Below are 18,442 nucleotides of genomic sequence, written 5' to 3'. Positions count from 1 at the left end.
AGGGCAATCATGAAAATGGAAATAATCTGCCCACTATTGTAGACTTTTAATTCAGTAAATTAGAAATTATTTCTCCTAAAAATTTCACTAGCAAATAGGGTATAGTACTTTCAGGTAGTGTCTTTTTGATAACCTGTGCTGTGAACGTATATTTATAGTATGAAGTGGTACTTACAGGCTATTAGGATGATTTCCAGTTATAATATTTTTCTCTTACATACAAAACATGTCAGTGCAAGCACAAAAAGAACAAGCTATAAAGAAATTGTTTCAAAGGTAACCAAAATTATAAATTATAGTTCTGTTTTACCCTTCACTCATCTAAGAAATTTATCAAAAGCCTACTATTTATGAACCTTTCTTCTGTGCCAAGAAAAAAAATAGGAAAGGCAAAGATGGAAGCTATATCTTAGCTATTTAAAATTACAATGCACCAGGATTGATAAAAGAGGTATACATACTAAGAATGCAAAGGAAGGCCAGTTAAAAATAAATGCCATAAATATGGTTCAGACAGTAATTGTTAAAAGAATTCAAATGAGGATAAGACCCTTAACTGTCATCAATTTATCTAAATCTTTTATTTCATTCCCAGTCCTTAATTAGGATGCTTTTTTTGTAACTCATCTTATTTTTCTTTACAAAGTTGAAAAAATAACTTCTTCCCAGGACTTATTCAGGGCAGCCTGATGTCAAAAATCTATGTAAATGAATTTTCTCATCTGTCAAGGGCTTCCTTCCTTTAGAGAAAGAAGTTTTTTTTCCCCTCTTGAATGTTCCCAATTTAATCAAAGGAAAGCTTTGAATTGCCATCTATAGTTACATTTCTCTTCTTGATTTTTTTCTTCACTCATGGAAACAACTCAGATTTTAATTATACAGTTCATTTTATACAAACCAAATTAGCTCTTTGAATGTGTTTCTAAATGAGAAATTAAGATAACTGATGAACCCTTGCCCTCATTAGCTTTTAAATATTTCCTTCAACTTTTTATTTTTTACAAAAAGAATGAAATATGCATTTCATGATCCCTTAGTATTATAGATGCTTAGTATTTTTTAAAATTTTATCGATATTGTATTGATTTTAATATGGAGTAATAAAATATTTAATTTTTAGTTTGAACTATTACCAAGTTTCAAAAACATAGTTATGTTTTAAAGAGCAAAATAAAGTGGTTTCTCATCTCATTTCTACATTCTGAGATATCTAGCCAAATTATGTTAATTTTATTTCTAAATGAGGATAAATTTAGCACATAATTAGTACCGTTTATAAATTCCCCCAATGGATTCAACAGGTTAAGCTTTTTATCAAAATGAGTTTTTTGTTTTGTTTTCATTTTGTTTTTCTATACAGCATTTAGGTTAGTATCAAATAAAATGATTTCAAGTATACTTCGTATAATCATTCCAGGGATAAGTGTGGTGAAGTAAGGAAAATAACATCTATCAAACACTGATCACATGCTACATATTGTTGGCATTTATTGGTTAAAATGGCTTTAATTGTGAATAATAGTAAATACTATTTCTGTCTAAGCTGAAGAAAAAATTATTAACTCTCTAACACTAAATCTAGAGTTATGGTGGTTCCAGCAATGGTTAACTAGATGATCAATTATAATGGAAAGAATCTTGGCCTCCTTCTGCCATATTTAGTTTGATTTTATCTGTAGGCTCATAGCAAGATGGCTATAGTATCCACAAGCATTATATCCAGTAATTTAAACTTATCTGGAAATAAAATATGATTTATATGGATTCACTTTTAGGGGAAAAAGAAACTTTCTCATAATTCCGTTGCATATTCCTCTTCATATTTGCTGCCCAGAATTGGGTCATACGTTTAGTTAGGCCTATACCAGACACTGGCAAGCAAAATGGGAACACTATCATTGGATTAGAACATTTAGAAATTACCCTTAATTCTGTAATAAGGATTCACCCTTTCAAAGCACATTTCCTTGCAGAGGAGTGTGGATATCTCTGAAGTATTGGGTTTCAATGAAAGAAGGAAGAATATGTAAATGACAGGGGTTCAGTAATAGATGTGTGTTGTAGTAATTTACAGTACCATAATTTTCTTCATCCAATCTTCCTATAAGCTCTAAAATATAGAGTTGTTCACAATACAGAAACTGAGACTTAAAAGATATACTTTTCCCCAAATAATGAAACTATGAAATTATTGGAAAGAGATTAGACTTTGTTCAATTCCAGAGCTAATCCTAGGTAAAATTTGAAAATTTGTGAAGTTTAAAAAAAAAAAATTGTGAAGTTTTTTTTTTTTTTCTTTTCGAGCTCTTTTCTAAAATCATTTACCAATTACATCTTTGGGAAGAGATTTTTTTTCTTTTATTCCAAAGCAAATCAAGTAAACAAGTGACCCTACAATTTTTTGGATTCAGTTTGTATTCCAAATGTTTATAGGAGAAACAAAAAGTCTAACACCTTAAGTTGTAGCACCAAAAGAATGAAAAATTGATGAAGATAAAATTTTGTATCTACTCGCTGATAATTTAAAGAGTGCTTCAGGGATGAGAGGATTAATATCATGCCTTAGTCAAAATAATTAAAGTTGGAAAATAATCAAGGATCAGGCTTGCTGAGTCTTTCAAATTGAAAAAGACCTGCCAGGACTGATCTTTTCTATTTGGGAGTTTAAATATGTTGAATCTAATTACAAGCAAAAGCAGGATACAAAGACTAAGGACGAAACCAATTTACAGAAGGTGTTTTCTTCTATAAACATCAAATCCCAGGAAAACATAAGAAACATAATATGAAGTAAAGCCTCTGCTAAGGCATTAAATCAGACATATAACCAAGGATCACATGCCAGATGGAGCAGATTGAGGTGGTAAGCATTCATATTTATTATTTTAAAAACAAGCAGGAGTCTGGGTGTGATTGTAAGTTAAATAAAGAGAACAATATAAGAGCCTTCTAAACTCTTACCATTCAAACTACAACTTCAAACTTTAAATAAGATTTTTTTATCCACTTTATCTCTTCTCCTGTCCCTAAAGTCTCTGACTATAGGGGATAGAAGAGAAAGTAGAAAAAGAAGAGGAAGTAACAGACTAGGCCCATCTTTTTCAATTCAGAGTTCTAAGCCTAGTTAAGGGTGAAGAGTGAATATTTAAAGCTAATAAGAGATTGGAACTTGCTTTACATTATCCTAAATTCTTTCATGCCTCAATAAGAGACTTTATTAATTTCATAAAGTGAACATAAATGTTTTTTGGCTTAGTAGAAATGGCATTAAGGAAAGGAAAAATGAAACAACTACTGTTACAGGAAAAATAAAGTCATGATATGATCTCACTGTATCCAGATCATTCAATAAAATGCCCACAGGTACAATGTCTGGCTTTAATGAATAATGTTGGTTAAATAATGGAAAGAGATTCTTAAAAATCAAAGCAATGTTTTATTAATGCAGGCACAATTCAACACTGTTTATCATGTCTACAGACCAATTTATCAGATAAACACTAATACCTAATAAAATCTGATGTTAGAGACAGTTTATATTAGAATAAATGAGGTAGCAAATTTTGAATGTGGATACAAAAATTTTAGGTGAATTTCACCAATTTTAGCTTGTATTTTCTTTTCCTCCTCTTTTTTCTTTCTCCTCTTCCATATCTTTGCCTCTTGTTGCCCTTTTTCTTTCTCTTGCTTTTTTTCATTTTCTGGGGAAAAAAGATGAATTCTGAATGTATGTTTGAAGGCAACATGTTACTTTTTAACATGTTCTTTTTAACTTTTTACTTTTTAAACATGTTCAAGGACCTAGTCATCAGTGTCACTTAAGCTTAAATGAAAGGCTTCAGTCTGAGACATTCTGAGAAATGGGCAAGTTCAGAAATCTTTTTTCTCATGTCACAGTTTTATATCATCTAATTTTATATCATGTTTTGAGGGAATTTTTTTACAAGAAGATTTTGAACAAAATTCATTGAGTTTTCCAGACTCTTGAGCTTTTTTTGTTTTGTTTTTTTTTTTTGTTTTTTCCCTCCAAAATAACATAAAAAGTAGTTAGGATTATCATGTACACGAATAAAGCAGGTAATGTCATTGTTTTAAAAAAATATACTTGTCAGTAGGTTTTGCACTTAGTACCAAAATCACATTCATTACCCCATCCTAGAAGCCCTAGTGTGACCTAGACTCTTCCTGGCTTGCCCACCTCATCACACCTGCCTGTACTCCTTCCTTGGTCATTAGTCTAGAGTGACACTGGGCATCTTGGACATCTTTAGGTTACATTAATATGAAAATCTTGTTCCTGCCTTGGAGATTTTATACATGTTGTTCCATCTGCTTGGAACATTTTTTTTTTCCTACACTAAAGGTGTACTTGCTCTAGTAGCATTGTTCTTTGTATTCATGGGATGTGTCACAATTTGTAATTATCTGTACTGTGTATTTGCTTTTAGGTCTATCTTTTTACATAAGATCAAATTTGTTTAATCATACAGAGAAAATAAATGAAATCAACTACTATGAAAATATCTATATTTATTTATTTTTATAGGCACTTGAATTCTACCACATGTGTAAATATATACTTACCTACTGAAGCATAAACAAATATAGGATTGCAAAAAAATAATTTAAAAAATGTATGCAAACCAAAGTTCTAATACTTTCTTCTATCCCGGTAAATTGTGTTGCCCTCTGGAGAAACTCTTCACAATTGGGAAGACTCTTCCCTCATTCCAAGCAGACTCATTTCTGCTTCCTCGCTATTGCATTCTCAGCACCTTTGTGTTTTGCATAAAATAGGAATTCAATAAATGATTGTTGAATACATGCATGAATAAATAAATCAATGGTTCTTTATGCCAAAGCATAGCAATAAGAAGGGGGGGAAGGTGATATAGTATAAAACTTCTAAAATTAATATAAATCTTTGTTAGTTTTAATATTTCTATCAGTTCATTTTGTGATGTTTTCATTGGATTCATAGTTTTGGTCTATCAACCGCAGAAGTCAGTGGTCAAATGCTACTGACTTATGAGAAAGTAAATATTTATTTCACAAAAGCCCTTGGAGTTAAAAGGCAATGTTTGTCTTCTGTTTTAGAACTCGGTTTCCTCATCAAACAAATCATTAAAAGACAATAGAATAGAAACAGAGGTCAGGTTAATTCAGAAAAAAAATCCCTTAATTAAAATGTGTTTAATAAACTTTATTTTTAGGGCATTACTGAATTCATAGGAAAATTGAGTGGAAAGTATATAGTTCCCATGTATGCCTTGTGCTCATACATGTACAACTCCCTCACTATTGACATCGTTCACTACAGTGGCACATTTGTTACAATGAATCTACACTGACACACTATTATCACTCAAAGTCCATTACATTAAGGTTCACTCTTGGTGTCCTACATCCCAAGAATTTAGATAAATGTGTGATACATAATCACCATTATAGTATCATACAGAAGAGTTTCACTTCCCTAAAAATCCTCTGTACTCCAATAATTCATCCCTTTTTCCTTGCTAATCCTTAGCACCTTATATTTTCACTGTGTCCACAATTTTGTCTTCTCCAAAATGTCATATAGTTGGAATCATACAGTATGTAGCCTTCTCAGATTGGGTTGTTTTACTTAGTAATATGCACTTAAGTTTCCTCCATGTCTTTTTGTGGCTTGAAAGCTCATTTCTTTTCAGTGCTGAATCATATTCCATTGTCTGAATGTACTACAGTTTATTTGTCCATCTGTCTATGAAGTGCATTGTGATTACTTACAAGTTTGGGCAACTATAAATGAAACTCCCAATAAACATCCACGTGCAGGTTTTTATGTGGCCCTTAGTGTTCTGTTTTGGGTAGATACCCAGGAGTGTGATTATTGGGTTTTGTGGTGAAAATATATCTAGTTTTTTAAAAACTATCAAAATGTCTTCCAAGGTAGCTGTACCATTTTTGCAGCCCCACTAGCAATGAATAAGAGTTCCTATTGGTTCACATCTTTGTCAGCATTTGGTGTTGTTAATGTTTTGGATTTGGACCATTCTAATAGGTGTGTCTTGATATCTTACTGTTGTTTTAACTTGTAATGCACTAATGACATATGTCATTAAAACATGTTTTCATATGTTTATTTGCCATCTGTATATCTTCTTCAGTGAGAAACCATTAAAATCTTTTCACGTTTTTAAATAAAATTGTCCATTTTGTTATTGTTGAGTTTTAAGAGTTCTTTGTGTATTTTGTATAACAGTTCTTTATCTGATGTGTCTCTTAGAAATATCTTCTAGTCTGTGGCTTGCTTTATCATTCTGTTGACACTATCTTTTGAAAAACATGAGTTTTTAATTTCAATTAAGTTCAGGTTCTTACTGTTCTTTCATGAATTGTACCTTTATTGTAGTATCTAGAAAGTCATCACTATGCCCAATATCCTCTAGGTTTTCTCCCGTGTTATCTTCCAGAAATTTTATGGAGTTTTGTGTTTTACATTTAGGTCTATGATCCATTCTGAGTCAGTTTTTGTAAAGATTGTAAAGTCTGTATCTAGATTCATTATTTTGTATATAGATGTTCAGTTGTTCTAGCACTGTTTATTGAAAAATATCTTTGTTTCACTATCTTGCCTTTGCTCTTTTGTCAAAGACTGATTGGTTATATTTATGTGATGTGAGGACTTTTTTTTTAATACTTTCAGATTTTTTTGCATAGATAATTTTGTCATCTGTGAATCGAGACAGTTTTACTTCTTCTCTCTGACTCATACACATTTTATTTCCTTTTCTTGTCTTATTATATTAGCTTGAGCTTCCAGTAAAATGCTGAAAAGGAATAGTAAGAACAACCATCTTGCTGTGTTTCTGACTAAATTGGAAAGCTTTTATTTTCTCATCATTGGTATGATGTTAGCTGTATGTTTTCCAGATATTCTTTAGCAAGTTGAGGAGTTCCCCCTCCATGCCTAGCTTACTGAGAGATTTTATTTGGATTTTGCCAAATGCTTTTCTATTTCTATTGATATGATCATGTGATTTTTCTTCTTTAATCTATTTATGTGACAGATTACATTAACTGATTTTCAAATGTTGAACCAGCTTTGCAAACCTGGGATATACCTCACTTGGTTGTGGTGTATAATTCGCATTATACATGTTGAATTCATTTTGCTAATATTTTCTGGAGGACTTTTGTATCTGTATTCATGAAATATATTGTTCTGCAGTTTTCTTTTCCTAGTTTTGATATTAGATTAATGCTGGCCTTATGAAATAAATTAGGAAGTAGTCCCTCTGCCTCTATCTTCTGGAAGAGATTATAGAATTTCCTTAAATATTTGGTAGAATTCACTAGTGAACTCATGGGCCTGATGCATTCTCTTTTGGAAAATTATTATTTGATTTCTTTAATAGGCATGGCCTATTCAAATTGTTTATTTCTTTTTGTTGAATTTTGGCAGAATGGGTCTTCAAGGAATTGATTCATTTCATCTAGGTTACAAATATGTAGGCACAGAGTTATTCATAGCATTCCTTTATGAGCCTTTCAATATCCATAAGATCTGTGATAATGGTACCTCTTTCATTTTTGACATTAGTAATTTGTATCTTTTCCCTTTTTTTCTTAGCCTGGCTAGAAAAATTGATTTTATTGATCTTTACAGAGAATTGATTTTCAGCATTGTTGATTTTCCCCGTTGATTTTCAGTTGCATACTTTTACTACTATCTTCTTTCTTCTCACTTTGTTTTTTTTTTATTTTTTTTATAATTTTTTTTTTTTTAATTTTTATTTACTTATGATAGTCACAGAGAGAGAGAGAGAGGAGGGAGAAGCAGGCTCCATGCACTGGGAGCCCGATGTGGGATTCGATCCCGGGTCTCCAGGATCGCGCCCTGGGCCAAAGGCAGGCGCCAAACCGCTGAGCCACCCAGGGATCCCCTTTCTTTTCACTTTGGATTTGATTTGTTCAGTTTCCATTTTCTAAAATGAAAACTTAGGGAGGGCTGGGTGGTACAATCAGTTAAGCACCCAACTCTTCCCTTTGGCTCAGGTCATGATCTCAGGGTTGCAGAGATTCAGTCCAGCATTGGGCTCTGCCCTCAGCTTAAGACTCTGTCCCTCTTCCCCTTCCCACTCACTAAAATAAGTAAATAAATCTTAAAAAAATAAAACAAAATGAAAGCCTAGACTATTGATTTTAGATTGCATTCTTTATATAGTGAACTGATTGCTTTATTAGGGAGAATGAAATAAATTTAAGCATGAGCAATATCCTCCCAAGAAATTTCCAAGGAAAGTAGATTATATATGCATGTGTTTTAGAAACAATAGCTTATTTGCATACATACTCTTTTAAGTCACTTGCAAGCATTTCAGCTCATTTGATCAGTTTGATTTTCAAAACAATGTAGATAAGATGACATTATCTTTTGCTCTTATCTCTGAGTCTTAATATCTCTGTTTACTCCAAATATGTAAAAGATAAAATAACCAAATAAAAGATTATGTTTGACTTTCTCTAAGGTAAGCATGATAGAGTACTTCATTTGAATTTCATCTGACTGCTCTTTTATTAGCTATTGAGAAGATCATAGAAAAGATTTTAGATCTCATTAAATACTGCTTAACTTTGATGGCATACATCCTTCCAACCAACTTCTGCTGCCAACTGCAGTCTAGGCTATTAGACTAGTTATGCAAATAAAAAGAGAGCAGAGCTAACATGAAAAGAAAACACCTTTGATTATTTTATTTATTAAGCTGTTTGGAGTTTTGTACAAAGTAGAGAATGTAAATATCTGCCAAATTTGTGTTGAGATGATTGCAGGTGATGAACACAAATGCACACACGTGCGCGCACACACACACATACCATTTTATTAATGGGTTTGAAAAGTTTCTTTACATTTTAAACTCTCAAATTTGCATTTCAACATTTCTAGGTATTTTACTGGCTTGGGGTTTGCTATAGATATTTTGGCACTGCAATCTTTCCACTTACATTTCATTCAAAATACACAATTCAGGTAAAGTTTTAGAACATAAGTTAAACATATAAACAACATTATTGTGTTGTATTATTTAAAACGTCTCTTACACTTGTTAAGGCATCTATTATGAGAGCCTGGAAGCAGAAAGGAAGAAATAGTACTTTTAAAATATCAAATTAATAATACATAATATAATAATATTTGTTAGATCTTTGTTGATTTTTAAAGCATTTTAAAGGATTCTAAATTCATAACCCCCTTTTGTACCAATGAACATAGAAAAAAGAAAGCTAATATCAATTTGGGGAGTCGGTAAATATTTTGCCTTTAAGAAAATATCTGTTTGCAAAGTCTGGGAGATCTTATTCTATATTCATTTATAAGGTCAGCTAGTTTGCTTTGTTTTAGTTTAAAGCTATTTGTCTTTGTACAGGTAATAATGGACATCCCTGAAAATACCCAGGGTACAAAAATGATATTCTTTTCAAACTCCATTTGCCAGCCACCTCCTTCTCCCCAGAAACAACCATTTCCCTGTTTCTTAAATGTCCTTCCAGAGATAGTTAAGCTTTTACATTTGCATATATTTGACTGGTAAACTAGGAAAGACTATATGATGGATTAAAATATTGGAACATCTCCCACCACACTGGCTTGAAAATAATGCATGCTTTCGGCTTCTCCAGGAGCTTGCCCATCTTTACCTCCTCAGTCTTCCAAGCCCTGGTTCATCCTAACTCCCCTTAGAACAGCAAATGAGGCATTTATATCTGGCACAGAAGGACACCCAGGATCCTTTGCTGGTGCTCTGGTGTTGCTCATCTTGATTGGTCATTTTGTCCTGTTTCATATCAATTAAGCTTTAGATATATTATTAGCTGAAGTTGATAGCCATTTCTGTGAAATCTCCAATTCACTTCAACCTAATACCACTTTGCCCTATTGCTTCTGCATCTCTTCTATTTTGATCTTCTGGTCATATCTCTTATTTAGTGAAATGTTCTCTGACATGTGTTTTCTAAAAGATCTGCAGCTACAAAACCTCATTATTTTCATTGTTTATGTTGACAGAACTGCATTACTATACTTTTGCATGTGTGTTAATATCATTTTGACCTAGTTTGTACCCTAGACTAATAAGGTCTAGAGAAATCTGGTTCACGTATTTATTTTTCTTAGAACTAGAAGTTCTCAAAGAGTCAGGAACCTGTGTGGCACAGTCAGTTCAGCATCTGGCTCTTGGTTTCAGCTCAGTTATGGTCTTTGGGTCCTGAGATGGAGCCCTGTGTAGGGCTCTGTGCTCAGTGGGGAGTCTGCAGGAGATTCTCTCTCTCTCTCTTTCTCTCTCTCTCTCTTCCTTTGCCCCTCTCCCCACTCACTCATACACACATTCACTTTCTCTCTTTCAAATAAATCTTAAAGAAAAAGAAGGATTTCTCAAAGAATGTAAAGAATTGTGAAACTAGCCTCAAATACTGTTGGAGTACACTAGCAAAGTCACAAAAACTTTATTATTCTAAAATCTATGGTTCAAAAAAAGCAAGTAATTTTCACCTTTTTTCTAGGTCAAAAAGGGAGAAAAAAAGATATTATCCTAAGGAATTTTCATCATAGATATTATGAAAATGTGTCTAGGGCTTCAATGTATACTAGGTGTGTAGTGAGGACACATCCATGGAATAAAATTAAGAATTACAGGGTCTTAGATTAATAGCTAGTTAAAAAAGGGAAAAAGAAAAGAAAATCCACTCTGGAAAGATATGGTCTCAAGTCTGTCAGGATGTCTAAAATTAAACTCTGGTTAACAGGAGTGTGTAATCCAAAATTACAAGCCACACAAGGAAAATAAAGATAGTGAGTACAGATGCTTCATGAAATTTCGTTACAAAAAAAAAAAGAAAAAAAGAAAAAAGAAAAAAAAAAGTGAGAGAGGACCTGAACACTAGAGAGATGAGTGATAATGGAGACAGAGACAGAGACAGAGATGATAGAGGGGAGGGGATAGAGAGGAGAGATGCTAATGACTGAATGTTTGTATTCCTCCCAAATTCATATGTTGAAATGCTAACCTCTAATGTGATGACATTAAGTGAGTTTTAGGGTGGTGATTAGGTTACAAGGGTGAAGCCCTCAAGCATGGCATTAGTGTCCTCATAAGAGACCCTAAAAGAGCATCACATGGTGGGCAAGTGTGCAGACACTTGCAACAAGGGATCAAATATTAACAACAGAGAAAACCAATTGGAAGATCTTAGGGAATGTACTTAATGTCTCTGGGACGTCATTTCACATATGTGAAATGAAGATGATGATATTACCTGCTCTATAAGACTCTTAATGCTAATGAAATGGGTTATATTTATAAAACATTTAGAAGATGGTTTGGTACATAGTAAGTGCTATGTGTTTGTTTAAAAATAATTGTACGTTTGGTCAGCCCTTGTGGTTTAGCAGTTTAGTGCCACCTTCAGCCCAGGGCGTGATCCTGGAGACCCAGGATGGAGTCCTATGTCAGGTTCCCTGCATGGAGCCTGCTTCTCCCTCTGCCTGTGTCTCTGCCTCGCCCATCGCCCCACCCTCTGTCATGAATAAATAAATAAAATCTTAAAAAAATAATTGTAGGGTTGCCTGGGTGGCTGAGTTGAGCATCTGACTCTTGACTTTGGCTCAGCTCATGATCTCAGGGTAATGGGATGGAGCCCTGTGTCAGGCTCCCTGCTCAGTATGGAGTCTACTTCAGATTCTCTCTCCCTTTCCTTCCTGTTCATTATGTCTGAAATTTCATAAGTGAATAAATAAGTCTTTTAAAGAAATAATTGGAAACATTGAAATTCTTTTATTAACTTAATAATTTTTGTTGTTTTTTTTAAAAGATTTTTAAAAAAGATTTTATTTATTTATTTATGAGAGACACAGAGAGAGGCAGAGACATAGGCAGAGAGAGAATCAGGCTCCATGCAGGGAGCCCAATGTGGGACTTGATGCTGGGACCCCAGGATCATGCCCTAGGCCAAAGGTAGGTGGTCAACCACTGAGCCACCCAGGTGTCCTGGTACTTTTGTTTCAAATAAAATCTTGTCAACTTTGAACAATTTCAGATCATCTTATTTAACTTTTTTGTTCATCTCTTTGGTTTTAATAATTCGAACCTTTAAAGTCAGAGTCTTATATAAAGACTTGGAAGGAATGCTCATTTATTAGGTGACATTGATTAAATGAAGATACAACCCAAGCCAACTAACTATTCACCTAATATTTGTCTTTTACACCTAATGTAGGCTATATGGGTGGTCCAAAAATTCTTTTCAGAATGATATGACAGGCCAAAGATATGATTAGTGACTTCTATTAGTTAAATAACAGTTGGCTCCTTTTTTTGTTCATTTGTTTATTTTTCAATTAGAAAATTGATGAGGCACAAACTTACATTTCAAAGTGTAATCTAAGCAGCCAAAAGATGCACCACACAGTCCAAAACTTGTTCTTCTTATTGTACTCTGTCTTTCTATGCTAATGGTTTGTTTGTTAGAGACAAATATAGTTCTAAATAATGAGACTACTTATTACATTATCTGCTCATTTTTCCCAAGACTCAAATACAAAAACGATAAATGTTTGAGTGTGCATGTGCATATACATGTGCGTGTGTGTGAGAATGTGTATAACGTATATGTGCATGTGGGTTGCTGGCATCTGAATCACTAACTATTATCTTAGTAAGTGTGCAAAGTTGTCTATGATTTCTAACATATTTATTTTTAAAGATTTATTTTATTTATTATAGAGACAGGGAGAGAGAGAGAGCACGCCAGAGCAAATGGAGGGAGGGGTGAAGGAAGAGGGAGAGAATCTTCAAATTGACTCCCTGCTGATTGCAGAGCCCGGATGTGGGGCTCAATCCCATAACTCTGAGATCATGACCTGAGCCAAAACCAAGAATCTGATGCTTAACCAACTGAGCCATCCAGGTGCCTCCTGACATATTTTAAACAAGCACACTAACAAATTAAATATCTTTTTTTTTTCATTTCTCTTCTTCCATGGTAATATGGCAGAAATGGTTCCAGGCACTCTTCTGAGATCTTTATGAATGATAACTCCATATGTTTCTCATAACAATCCTGTACGGCATACTATTATCATCTCCATATTACATATAGTGAAACAAGCACAGCTGGTGAGACATGGACCTAGGCTTTGACTCCTGGCATCTTATCCTATAGTTTGCCTTTTTTGATTAAAAAAAAAAAAAAAGTAGAAGAATATGAGTTTACCACAGGACTACACCATCCTTCCCCTCCACCAATACATTTACAGTCTCCCTTACAGCTTTATTTGGACCATAGGACCAAATTTTGACCAATGGAATAGGATCAAAAGTGATACGTATACATCAAATAAGGTTTCGACTAAGGAAGATGAATGAGCTCTCTCTAAAGAAGTGTACAACATGGTACCGATAGACAACAATGTATTGCACACTTAAAAATTTAAGCGTGTAGACCTCATGTTAAGTGTTCTTACCACAATAAAATAAAATAGTGCTAGTTCTGGGTCCTACCTTTCAAGAGAAGGGGTGCACCCTTGCCCTGAATTGCTTGCTCCTTTCTGCTTCTGCAATTGATGGTGGGAGTTGAGACATTTATTATGGATGATGAAATGGATTCTACATGTTGAAGATGAAAAAGCCACAAGATGTAAATAATCTAGGGACGCTGATATTTGTCTATTCCTTACCTAGACTTTAAACAAAGGAGTCATAAAATTTTGACAAATTTAAGATGGTGTTTTATGAAGCTGAGCCTAGGCCCTCAATAATGAAAAGGTAATCATAATAGTTTCTATATATATACTCTAGTAATCATTTTATCATACACCAGGCATGTAAGTTATAACATCAAGTTTACCTGCCTTGCTTTGCAATTTTGCTTCCCATATTTAAGAGATTTTTTGCACCTAGCAACAACTCTACCAAATGAGCACTGTGTGGAGGTAATCGTTGCTTAACTTTTGGAGCTTTGAACATAAATCTTTTCAAATACAGTGTTACACATTGTTGAAAATTATTCTAAGTGGTGTGTTTAAAAGCTTTCACAGAGTTCATACTCTGATCTACTCTGGGTCCTTCTAAATTGCTTGGAGAGTTGGATACTAATCTAAACTTACATCTTCTCATGTTGAATTGCTTTCTTAGAATGAAAAAGAATGATGTGGTTTTCAGTGCTTCCTTCATTGTGGTTCTATCTCCATTTTATAGTAGAAATTTCTCTGAAGATGCTGGTCTCTAAATGACGTTTATCTAAATTTTCTAAGCAGTGACACAGACTTCCCTGCTCTCCCCTGTGATTTTGTAGCATGTTCATTATTTCAGTTTGGACCTGGATGGGCATCTCTGCTCAACTATCATATCCATAAGTGTTATAATCATACCTGCTAACAACATGTCATTTCATTTTTGATTGTTATTTTAAAGATGCATTCATTCTAAAGAGAGTCTCATATTGATAGCAAAATGTAGGAAAGACAAATATTTATGCTTAAATATCATAACAAAAAAATTAAAAAATCATAACATTTTACTATTCAATGTAGCATGCAAATGCAATGCAAGACAAGACAAGACCTAAATTTCATTTAGGTTGTAGTAAAGGGATGAATATTTGGATGCTAGTGACTACTTGGTTTTTATTAACCTCAAATTTCATAAATTGTTGGCATAGTTTTAATATCCTGAAATAAGTAAATGTGTTTCTATACTTTTTATATATTAATTTAAAAAGAAAAAAAAAATTTTTTTCATGTCCAGGAAAATGCTCAAAATATTCAAATTTGAAAATTATGCCTTTAAAATTACAAGGTTTAATGGTTTTAATGCCATTTTAATGACAATAATTACCTTATTGACTTCAATGCAATGTCAAATACAATTATCTTCCAATTATAAATTTGATGACCTCTGTCTGAATTTTTCATCCAAAGTTCTATAATTATAATCAAACTGCTCTATTATAATTGAGAAACCCTCTATTAGCACTTTAAAGGAGAATTTGAGAGCTGCTCCACAGGAAGTATCATTCCAGTGAAGTAACAGACATCAACAAAGCTGCTGCTAGTATTGTTTTTTTTTTTTCAGGTTTTCATTCTAATGTATATAATTGTGTATTTACCTGTTTTAAATGCCATCCCTTCTTGTTATGATTTATTTATCATCAAATGGTGAAAATATGCAGATCGATGCTTTTGGTCCCAATTTTTCAGTTCAGAAAAGCCTTATCCAATAATGTTTCCCATTCCTTTCTCCAGAACTCTCACTAGGAAGTGAATAAACTTACATTTGCCCTTTTAACTTTCTTGAATTTTAATATAGTATAGAATTTTCAAAATTTGGATAAAATAAATTGTATAACAAAAATTCTATGTAAAGTGCAATATTGATCTGAATTAATATATTTTATCTTAAATTATCTCTTAATTTATAATCAGGTAAGTTCCATGCTGTCATACCAATTCCCACTTTTTAGGAGCGCAGAAAGATTTTTTGTTTTGTTTTGTTTTGTTTTATATTTGCTTGACTGTAGTATATGTGAATATAAAATAAGTTTTCATACAATGGTAGTACAAATGTAAATTGCCTCAGTAAATACGAAAATTTTTTGATAGAATCTATTAGAAATGTATACACCTTTGACGGAGCAATTACTACCCAATTAATCTAACCTATATAAATAAAAATATGAATACACACATGCACACACATATGGTTTATTTTGCATCATTGTTACAATCTGATTGTAAATCAATATAAAATGTATTAATAGTAAGCTATGGAATATTATGCAGCTATAAAAATGAATAAGTGGAATGTATTAACGTAAAAATTTTTCATGACACTATATATAGTTTGATCCTATTTTTGTTAAAATGTAAATTTAAAAAGCCCAATAAATGTGTTATACGTATGTTTTACTTTTGTATATACATAGAAAAAGTAGGAAATTATACATCAAATTGTTAGCACCAATTACCTTAGGGGTAAGGAACTGAAGGGGTGGAAAAAAAGACTATCTTTTTATATTCTTGAGTTTAATTTGAATACAAAAATCTCATTTTACTTTGAATTTTTTTAAAGCAACACAGAACACAACAACTGGAGTTCCAGTTTGAGGGATTAATATGTTTAAATGCTCAGAAGCATGTGTCAATGAAAGCAGTATTTATTATTAATAAATAATAAAAGTTAATTGATAAAATTTATTTCATATGACTTCCTATTTTAGTTTTTCTCATTTCTTAAATATGAGGAAACTAGAAAGTTTAAAACTGTTACTTCTTTCTAGGTAATATTTGTCATGGAAAGGGCCATTTTATGGGGCTTAATATAGAGAAAAATATTTTTAATATATAAAATTGTCTAAATGGATGCTTTCTGGGAATTATTTAAAGAAGCATTTAATCCATCTATAAATCCATCTATAAGTCCGTGTGCTTAAAAACATGATGAACATAAAAGCAGTCAGTTAATCCAAAGTGACAGGTACTAATGGACTATTCAGTAGATTAACAGCTAGCACTACGTCTTGCTAGGTCTATGCTATTTATTTTTATTTTGGGCTTGAAAGGATTCACAAACCTTAGTGATGTCTCTAAGCACATTTAATTCAACTGGACAGAAACACATGATTATATATCTGAGCCAACTATTGAAGTTACAAGTTTTACCGTTCAGAGGCTCTACTGCTTCCAGTTGTGGAGATGTAAAGCTCTAGCCTTGGGACAAGTAGTTGGAGCATCACTAAACTTTGATGAACAAGGAACTTACCCAGTGCTTTTTTTCCCCGATGACAAAGAAAATTTTTCATTTTTATAACACTGTCTCCCCAGTTCTTAATTAATATCATGCACAGGTGGTGTAAGGGATAACCACAGTAAATCACAAAAAGGATTATGAGCGTCCAAAGAACTATTATTAAATACAGGCACATCATAAAACAGTGCTTTAGAATGATGGAACTGTCAGGTGCCACATCTTCAGTATATACTTTGAAAGCTGGTTCTACTTCTGCAAAAGAAATTTTAGATCAAGCACAAGCTTACTTTATTATAATTAGGAGAAATGCTTGCTCAATCTTTAAGTATGATTTGACTATTTGAATGATTTGCTTTCTCTATGTATTTTTACATTTTTTCAAATTAATTTAGGAAGCAAAATAGGATGAGCAATTCCGAGGTAATAACAGAAATTCCTGAAAATATAATAAAATATTAAGGTGTTTCCCTTTCACTTTTTATTTCTTTTGAACACGAAGCAAATCTCAATGAGTGCCCAAAAATGTCCTTAATTATATTCACACATTGAAAAACACGGTCATCAATCACACCTATACCTGAAAGCGTTTACACACACTTATGAAAATCTTAGTATTGGGGGATCCCTGGATGGCTCAGTGGTTTAGCTCTGCCTTCGGCCCAGGGCGTGACCTTGGAGACCCGGGATTGAGTCCCACATCGGGCTCCCTGCATGGAGCCTGCTTCTCCCTCTGCCTGTGTCTCTGCCTCTCTCTCTGTGTCTTTCATGAATAAATAAATAAAATATAAAAAATAAAATCTTACTATTACTTTTGCAGAAGGTTATTCCAGATATTTGTACACAGGTATTAATTCTTCTCTTTATTCCTAATCATCCTGTAACCATGATTTGTTCCAGGCCACTGTCCTAAACTTGATTCGTTTGCTGGATTGCACTCCTAAAAGACCATGATGTTGACTCATTTATAACATCCTAAGATTCACGCATAGATGTGCTGACCTGCTCATCTTAGCTCTGTTTCCTTGACTTTTACCTTGACCTTTCTTTTGAAGGACTCTTGGGCCATCTCCAAGCCTGAATTTTACCTTCTCAAATGCCAATCTTTCTTGATGTTTAGTGGCAGTTTCAGCATGGTTATATGTGCCTGCTATCATATGTCAAAGTTGTTTGTTTGAACACAAATATAAATGACAGGATACAGAGTGCTAAAGATACAACCTAGAAATGCTTTATTTTTTTTTCTCATTTTCATTGTGTGTTTAGGTGGGATCACACCAATCTTCAGTAACCAAGTGTATATAGAGACTGCTCACTTGTACTGATGACCAAAATATGAAAAGCATACTAATACATTGCACAAAAAGGTTTTCTTTTCTTTTTTCTCTACTTTTTATTTTGTTTCTTTCTTTTTCTTTTTTTCTTTTTTTTTTTTTACACACACTTTCTTAGGTAACTATTTCTTTACACTTTCTGAGGTAAATATTTCAGAGCTAACTAAATTATAAGAAATCTGAGTTGAGTGAAGCATTTGAAATGGAGCATGAATGTGGTCGACTGGAATTTTTCACCTAAACCAGAATGTAAAAAGGCATATTTAGATCTTACATTTTGATACCTTTCTCATATACCACACATCACAGAATTATAAATGT

The sequence above is a fragment of the Vulpes vulpes genome, chromosome 2, assembly GCF_048418805.1.
Source record: "Vulpes vulpes isolate BD-2025 chromosome 2, VulVul3, whole genome shotgun sequence".
Classification (NCBI taxonomy): Eukaryota; Metazoa; Chordata; class Mammalia; order Carnivora; family Canidae; genus Vulpes; species Vulpes vulpes.
Note: the sequence above shows the minus strand (reverse complement) of the source record.